The sequence below is a fragment of the Triturus cristatus genome, chromosome 10 (genome assembly GCF_964204655.1).
Source record: "Triturus cristatus chromosome 10, aTriCri1.1, whole genome shotgun sequence".
Lineage (NCBI taxonomy): Eukaryota > Metazoa > Chordata > Amphibia > Caudata > Salamandridae > Triturus > Triturus cristatus.
The window spans coordinates 1,189,619,935-1,189,628,430 of NC_140593.1; the positions used below are offsets into that span (position 1 = coordinate 1,189,619,935).

Below are 8,496 nucleotides of genomic sequence, written 5' to 3' on the forward strand. Positions count from 1 at the left end.
TCGGCCGATTCGAATGTTTACTAAGATCTAAGAGCCAATCAGAATCGCGCTCGCGCACGCCACCGTACGCGTACGGTAAGCGTACCGTAAGCGCACCGTAAGCTGGCTCAGATATATATATTGATTTAAAGGCTATTTTCTCAGAATCTACTGAACAGATTTACACCAAACCTACAAAAGGCACTTCCTTGACCTGAGGACTACCTCTCTGCCAAATTTCTAGTAATTCTGTTCAGCCGTTCGGGCTGTAGCTGTGTCTAAAGGTCCTATGGAAACATGCATGGGAAAAACGCGTTTTGGGACCCCCCTTTTATCTCAGCCCCCGCTTGACGAATCCCCCTGAGACTTTCAGGGTAGGAGCGGAGCGTAGCGCCCCACCTATTTTGAAAAATTCGCGAGGATTCGTCGACCGGCGCCAAAGTTATTCAAAATAGAATGTTGCGGATTTCCTATGGAAACGTGGTCCTAACTATAACTACCTACTGGCGACCGCCAGTAGGTAATATATATATATATAATAATGTGTCTACGGGGCCATTACTTTTGCTGGATATAAGACCGGTCCCACACAGATCAATTAAACTGGTGGGACCTTATAGAGGCCCCATACTTGATGCCATGTCAATCCATATGATGCAGGTCCAAGCAGATTTCTAATCGCCATAAAGGTGCTATGGGGATCAGTAGTAATTCTTCACTTTTTTGTTAAACTTGATAAGAACATTCATAATGGATGCGACTAGATATTTCCTGGCTTCAAATTGAGGTGACCAGAAGAGTTGATGATCTGGATTCCAACGCAACAGTAATCCTACACTATTTAAAGCGCAGGTTATTCAACCAGAGTATGCCACTTCCTCTTACCATCACCATAGTCTTTGCCTAATCTATGAACCAACTGTTGGTAAAGCAATGCAAATGCAACATGCTTAGTGATCACTGTGTGGACCTATTTTCGTTTGATCAAATAAGTAGGTGTCATCTACTTAAAAATCTGCAGGGACATGTTTTACCTCACTGTAAGTAGAAACGTATTTTCTTGCTTCGGAATAGGAAACTATTCAGATTTACTCCTGGAGGAAGGAAGAGGTCTCATTACAGAACAAATTAAGCAGGAGAACACCACCACAACCTGAATTGGAACGCTTAATAGCTCGCCTGGCCCAAGTTCAGTTAACAAGGTGATGTGCACTCATGGGATATACGAGAATACGGGCACCATCACCTCTTCATGAAGGTATGATTTAGCAAGCAGGATTAAATCAACAATCAAAGGCCTTAATTCTTTATGTACAATGGTGGAGACAATACCAAAAAAAAAAAAACAACTACAAAGATCAGTAAGATTTAGGACAACTCTTTGCCACTCCAGGAAGTTTTATAAATATAAATGTAAAACTTGTAAAAGCTGTGGTGTACAGACCGAGGGTGGGGGTGTTGGATGGAGACAGACATGGATTTGTACATTAATCTTTATCTCGGAAGAGCTTGGAGAGAAATGTGAAGGTGTGCTCTCCTCCAAAGACTCAGTTGTAGGGGTGAATTTGTTGTCAGTGTGTTCAAAAAGCCTAGGAACATAGACTAAAGTCACACTGAAGTTTAATAATAGGGTTTCAGCTCTCACAGACATCACTTTGGCTGAGACATTAAGGTATAGACATCATGAGTTCACCAGTCCTGTTATTTTCTTCGTTTGTGAAAGCTAAGATGAGCCTTACACAATGCATAGATAGGACTACAGGTACAAGAACGCAAACATGGCTTAGGTAATTTTTATACACCTACCATGGGACAAGGCTGGAAGAACTGGAGGACAGATTATATCAAAATGGTCAGTAAACTTTTATACCACGGGGGCCAAACACTGCCCCCATACATTTAAAATTAAAGCGAAAGCATATGAAACATGTCCCCCAACATCTCATAGCCTTCCTTAAAGGTTATGGACGATAACTAGTTGTTTACGATTCCACTGGAAAAAAAGGCAGGCTGGGGGAAATTGGTTGTCACACTTCTTCCACTATCCCCTCGCCATGCTTATGAGCTCATAGATACATGGACCTGGTAAAAGGCCCCTTATTCTAGAGAGCCTGGAGCGCATTTAGGAGGATGCTACCTCTCTCTTCTGTATTCAAAAGGGCCGCGATCACTGAAAACGTGCAGTGTAGGTGCGTTATTTTCGCTGACCGACATGCCCCAAGCAGGTGCATCTTTTTGCTCGTCAGACAGCGAATTAACACACTAGCGGTGGTTGTAAAGTTTGACTACATTTAATCCACTCCTGCTTGCTCTGGGCCTGTGGCACAACAATACGACTCCCATGCCTAAGCACCCCGTCACACTTCTATCCCAGTCTTCAACATCAGTGGCCGAGACTCATTCAAGCATGGTATGCATCACTTTTTTGTATCACTGGGTGGTCTCCAAGGCCGTGTCTTTCCACAAATATTCCAGCTGTCAAACTTGTCGCATGACGCCAGGCGGGTGCAATGGAGAACAAACCTCATTGAAGCTGTTTGGGAGTTGAAAGCTCACAGAAGGGCATTATTTATTTTATGAGCAAGTAAACACTGAGAATCGGATATTATACTGTTGAGCATAGCTATGCAGCAGCAGACACTAACAAGTAATTGTAGCTGTCATTACTATCCCCTAGCCTTACCCCCGTATCCTCCCCAGGCGGCCTCACACCCCCTCCCCTCTAAGGTTTCACGGCAGACGAGCTCTGCCGTCTGACCGCGGCCCCTCCCCCTGGTAGGCCCCAGTACTCACTCAGGCTCCGGCGCGGGCCGCTTCCTCGCCGCCGGCAGACTCCATGGAGCGCACCGTCACCATCCGAGGGGGCGGGATAGAGAGGAAAAAAAAAACTCAAGTGCGCCACAACCTACGTGAGGAGAACGGAAGCAGCGGCGCCAGCCCGGCAACAACAAACGGCCCGTGGATGCAACGCTCGCGGACGTAAACCGCGGTATCCTGATAGCGCGCGCCAGGAGCTATGCTGCGCGTGCGCGGGGCGAGGCTGGAGAGAGTGCGACCGATCGATACTGGCGGGGATGGAGATAGCGCTCCACAAAGTTCTAATCACTTCGGCTCTGAAGAAGAACTAGAGCGTTAACCTAGTGGGTTTCTGAATGCGTCGGAGGCGCCATGCTTGTTGTGGGAGCCGTGGAACATCAATCATTTTCCAATGAGTATGATGCAGGAAACAGGCGTTTATATGTTATAGAAGCTTAGGGCAGGAAGTAATAAGAACCGCACCTCATCCTTGTCCCGAATGTATTTCAAAATATTAATTGAAAAAATGTTTGCATTCACCCCTTGCATCTGCTATCCAAGGATGTGTCCCTATGGTCAAATATGTTCAAAGCTCAGGTAGTAAGGCATCGCAAAAAAAGTCCCAATCAAATTCCAGAAGGCAACATTTTCAGTTCTTTTTTTTTATTATTATTTTCACTCGTAAAAGCATCCAGTGATTACAGCACAAAACAGCCAACCTAGCAGCCATACAGGTTTTTCCCCTCTGGTACCAATCAGGACGGGAGAGGTGGGCCTGTTTGGCTGCCAGGTGCTTATCACGGCACCTATTACAGATGGCTTGGCCCAGACTTTTTGATTAACCCAAGTCCTGCACTGGGTATTTGCCATCCTTTGACCTGGAACTATACATGTTTTTGCGCTGTGGGATGGATTGTCAAAGGCTACAAGCATTGGATACTTGTTGCATACATAATAGTTTTCCCTGAAAAAGTCCATCACTTGGATGAAACTCATTGGCTGTTTTGTGCTTTTTGGATGCTTTTACGAGTGAAACTAAATAAAAAAGAAAAACTGAAAAGGTTGCATTCTGGAATTTGATTGGGACTCATACATGTTTTGTTGTGCATAAGTAGCTGAGCTTTTAAGAGGCTGTGTATACTGTGTTGTACAGCTGGGTGGAGAAAAGGCACAGACTCCCTCTGTCTGAGTGAGCGTTAAACCAACCCGCTCGGGCCAATCCTGGCGATGCTCTCAGTCTGGGTAATAGCATGAGAGCAGCATCTGGATTGGGTGGGAAGTCTGGAAGCCTGTGCTGTGTAGCTGCCATGAGCAGAGGAGCACAGAGGCAGCAAGACCGGAAGCAGCAGGTAAGTGTTTTATTTTTATAAATTATTACTTACCCTAGCGCTGCCTCACCACTTTAAGTTGCCAGCATCCGCCACTGGCTTTGGCAATCATTCCTCTCCTGTCCTTGATTGAATCCTTTGGAATACCTGTAACCTCCTACGCCGATGACACCCAGCTCATCGTGCCCTTGGATGGTAGCTCCACCAGTGCTGAACTCAACCTCAAGAACTGCCTAACGGAGGTCTTCCATTGGATGAACGCAAATCATTTGAAATGTAATTCAAATAAAACGGAGATTCTCCCAATTGGAAAGAATACCTCCTTCTGCCCAGCCCTCTGGTGGCCAGACGACTCAATCGCCCCCCCCCAAACTGTAACTACGGCCAGGAATCTAGGCGTCATTTTCGACTCAGATCTCTCCTTTGATCAACATGCTAAGACTGTAGCCGGCAAATGCTTCGGGACAATAAGATCCTTAAGAAAGTTCTTCAACTTCCTCCCTCTCGACGCCAGAAAGAGTGTAACAGTAGCCCTTATAATTTCACGACTAGACTACTGCAACGGCTTACTGGCAGGGGCAAAAAAGAGCACTCTCGCGAAACTCCAGAGCGTGCTTAATACAGCTGCTCGACTTGTACTCAAACTGCCCCGCAGAGCTTCCATCTCCGCAGCCCTTCGATCCTTACACTGGCTACCTCTCCACAAGAGAATTTTATTCAAAATTCTTATCGTCGCCTTCAGAGCTTTTAATAAATCAGGTCCAAAATACCTCCACAAACGTTTTCCCCACTACACCCCCGGGCGATCTCTCCGTTCGTCCCAGGACAACCTCATCCTGCCTGCAAAGTATAATCTGAAGACGAAGGGAGCTAAAACCTTAAGCTACCTGGCCACCAAAGCATGGAACAATCTGCCCAAACACCTCAGGCAACTAACGCAAGAAAAGCCATTCAGAAAGGTTCTGAAGACTTGGATCTTCAGCCTCCCCGATGATCTCACTAAAGCAGCCTTCTAATCCCTCTCTGTTCCCAGACCGGTAATCAAGGATTCTCAGCGCCATGATGCTCCTTCCGGAGCGAACGCCGCGCTTTACAAATACCCATACAAATACAAATACAAATACAATGCGGGTTCATACCCGGTAGAAATACCACGATGAACATCAGGAGGCTCACGCATGTTATACATGAAGTGGACAACAGTGATCAAGATCTTGCCCTGGTATCCATAGACATAGCCAAGGCGTTTGGCACAGTAAACTGGTGTTATCTCCAGGCAGTTCCGGCTAGAATGGGGTTTGGACCCAGATTAAGGACATGGGTAAAAATACTTTATACAGAACCTACCACCAGGATCAGGCTGGGGAGATTAATCTCTGCACCCTTTGGGGTGCATAGATGTACCAGACAGGTGTGCCCATTGTCACCCATGCTATTTGCGCTGACACTAAAACCACTGGCCAATAGAGTTAGGAAGGAAATGGGTAGCTACTGGATACGAATTGGGGGGAAAGAGCATTTGATATCTCTATACGCTGATGACACTTTGTTTTACCTGGCAGCGCCAGCTGTCTCGCTGCCACTCTTGTTGGAACACTTTAAAACATTCGGGGATATCTCCGGTCTGCGCATAAACATGTCCAAGTCCTTGATTATTCCGCTTGTTGCCCTGCGTCGTGGGGATCCCCTAGTGTTCCCCGATGCCTCCACTTTGGGAAACGGACCAGTCAGATATCTGGGATCATGGTCACGCATACAGCTCAGAAATGGAAACAATGTAATATAGATCGAGTGGCTGAGGGATTGACTCGGTCGGTCACCTTCTGGAATGCCCTTCCTTTGTCCCTTATTGGCTGGGTAGCGGTAGCCAGAATAGTGTTTCTGCTTCGATGCCTTTATGCTCTTCAGCACTCACTGTACATGCTCCCACGGTCAGTATTTAAAAGACGTCATTCCCTGGTAAGAAAATTGGTATGGGCGGATGGCATGAAACAAAGTGAGCAGAGAGGTACTGCAACAGCGACAGGAAGAGGGAGGGTTGGCGCTTCCCAATTTGGAACTTTATTACTTAGTCTCCCAGCTCCAACATGCAGCACAATGGCTGACTGGGGAGAACAACTGGGAGAAAGAACTCCTATTGGATGACATAAGGGAAAACACCTTTCCCCAGCTGTTACCTGGAGGGGGAAGGGGTCAGGGAGAAGGCCCCTACTTGAGTAAGCATACAGTGACACTTTAGGAAAGAGCGGTGAGGGTGGTACTTAGACGCGCCCCCTTTGCCAGGGATTTCATGTTTTGGGACCTCCCGGCATTTCTTCACCTGGCGTCGGAGGTGGATGTAACTGGCTGGAAAGACGGGGGATGTCTGACGTTAGCAGATCTTTTCTCCAACGACACTCTGATTTCCTTCGAAGCAGCGCAAGACAGTTTGGGGTGGGACAGGGTCAATTTCTTCTCTACGCAAGCATTATTAATATAGTCAGGGACATGTGGCCTATGTGCCCAGTTGCCCCGGAGTCCTCAGCCTTGTTAAGGACACTACTGGAGTTTGGGGGTGGGGGGGACACTTGATATCCCATTTATATAACGCAATGTTTATGGACATCCCCAGGCTAGGACCAAGGGCGAGACTGGCCTTGGAGGAGGAGCTGGGTGGACCAATGACGGACACAGAGTGGAAGGAGGCCAGTAAACTAGTAAAAAGGGGCTCATGTAATGCAAGATTCAAACTAGCCCACTTAAATTTTCTACACCGCCCATATATCACCCCAGTGCTGCTACACCGCGTAGACCTCACGAAACCGAATACATGCCCACAATGCCAAATAGCGCCAGCAACATTTCTACCCCTGGCCTGGGATTGTCCCGCAGTACACACTTACTGGGGCCGGATGGTTGAGACACTACAGTGTGTGGGGGGAGTGACACTAAGGCCAGAACCTAAAGCTTGTTTATTGGGGAATACTCAAACAACGTAAGGGAAGAAACATGCAATGGTGATTTACACAATTGGCGCTTTTACTAGCAATGCGGCAAGTAGCTATGACTTGGATGGGCACTGGGGGACCCAATTTACAAAGGTGGGGTAAGGATGTGAAAGAATGGGCTGTGGCAGAGGAGCTCAGGCTACGAGGGTGTGGTGTAGAGGAACATGCAAAAGAGGATTTGGCGTCATGGAGAGAGTCAATAGAGGAATTTGATGCAACAGTAACTGGGCAGGATTCAGGGAATTCAGGCTCTGTTTCGGAGTGGTGTGCCTCACCCACAAAAGGTCTTGAATCTAAAACTGAAGGAACCTCTTGTACTGACCGCACGCAGCACACGACCTGTAATAATGAAGGCCATTAGAAAATGGGAATGTATTACTACACACCAGGGTAGAATGGCTATAAAGTTTATTTCATGTTTGTAAAGGTTATACAGTATAACACTTTCTATGTCAACAAATGTGAAATTGAAAAATAAACACATTCTTTAAAAATAAATCTTTACCAAGATGGGTGTAATTTAAGCTGAGGAGAAGGGCTGAAATAGAATTCCTCTTCCATCCCACTTTCCAGTGTCCTCTAGCTTGAGTCAACTGAGAATTGCACAACTGTGGGCACTGGTTCTTTCTAGTCTAGGCATGAACCTATTGAATAAGCCAAGAATCTTGTACTACACACAACACAACCAACAGCCTGAGGGCGCTTCTAGGAAGAACACAGTACTATTTATGCATTATTGTGCCTGTCAGTCTTCCTGGTTAAACAGGCAACTAGTATAAATTTAGGGAAAGTGAAATGAAGGGATTTTAAGACGACCACACAATACGGAAAGAATCCTAAATAACATGTTATCCACTGAATTCAGCTGTAATATATAGAGACGTTGGTCACTTACATCCAAAACTGAAGAAATTATGCAAACCGTATTTGTAAAAAATACAAACGGAAATGGCTACACAAGTCATGAAAGAAATTCAAAATAGGTTATAAAATGTAAAATATTATTTGGACAATGGTATATATCTTAATTAGCATGTTTTAGCTGTGCGCAGATGCACATTACGACAAAGGCTTTGCTCAGTCCAAGCAGGAAAATGAATAAAACCAGTCAAAACAACAAAGAAAAGAACATTTTTCTGCATTTTTGACAGTCTGTTTTCCAAATACATGGAAACTTCAAATTATCTAATATGTTGCGTTTCTCCAAGAAGTGCAGTATATGCTTTAGGAAAACAGCTGAGATGTATGTATGCACAAGCAGTTAGTTAGGTACCTGAACAATATCATGGCTTTCTTCTATAGAAACAGCTAAATAAAAGGGGACTGTGATCCAGCGGGTTACCTAGCTAGAGATACTCACAAACCACATACTCACCTGGGCCCATTAAACACGCATACACATGAGC

General features: G+C 45.8%; 1 protein-coding gene across 8 annotated transcripts in view; it reads right to left on the reverse strand.

The window, feature by feature from the left end:
* The window catches only part of LOC146797000 (uncharacterized), a 1,179,218-nt gene extending 1,176,124 nt beyond the window's left edge, over nt 1–3,094 (reverse strand). For 6 of the 8 annotated variants that reach the window (XM_085629591.1, XM_085629587.1, XM_085629592.1 and 3 more), the window contains exon 1: nt 2,773–3,094. The gene's annotated coding sequence lies outside the window, so the exon portion shown is untranslated. The remainder of the gene's footprint in view (nt 1–2,772) is intronic. The other 2 variants (XM_085629593.1, XM_085629590.1) reach the window with 1 other exon arrangement.
* Nucleotides 3,095–8,496: the final 5,402 nt, after the last annotated feature.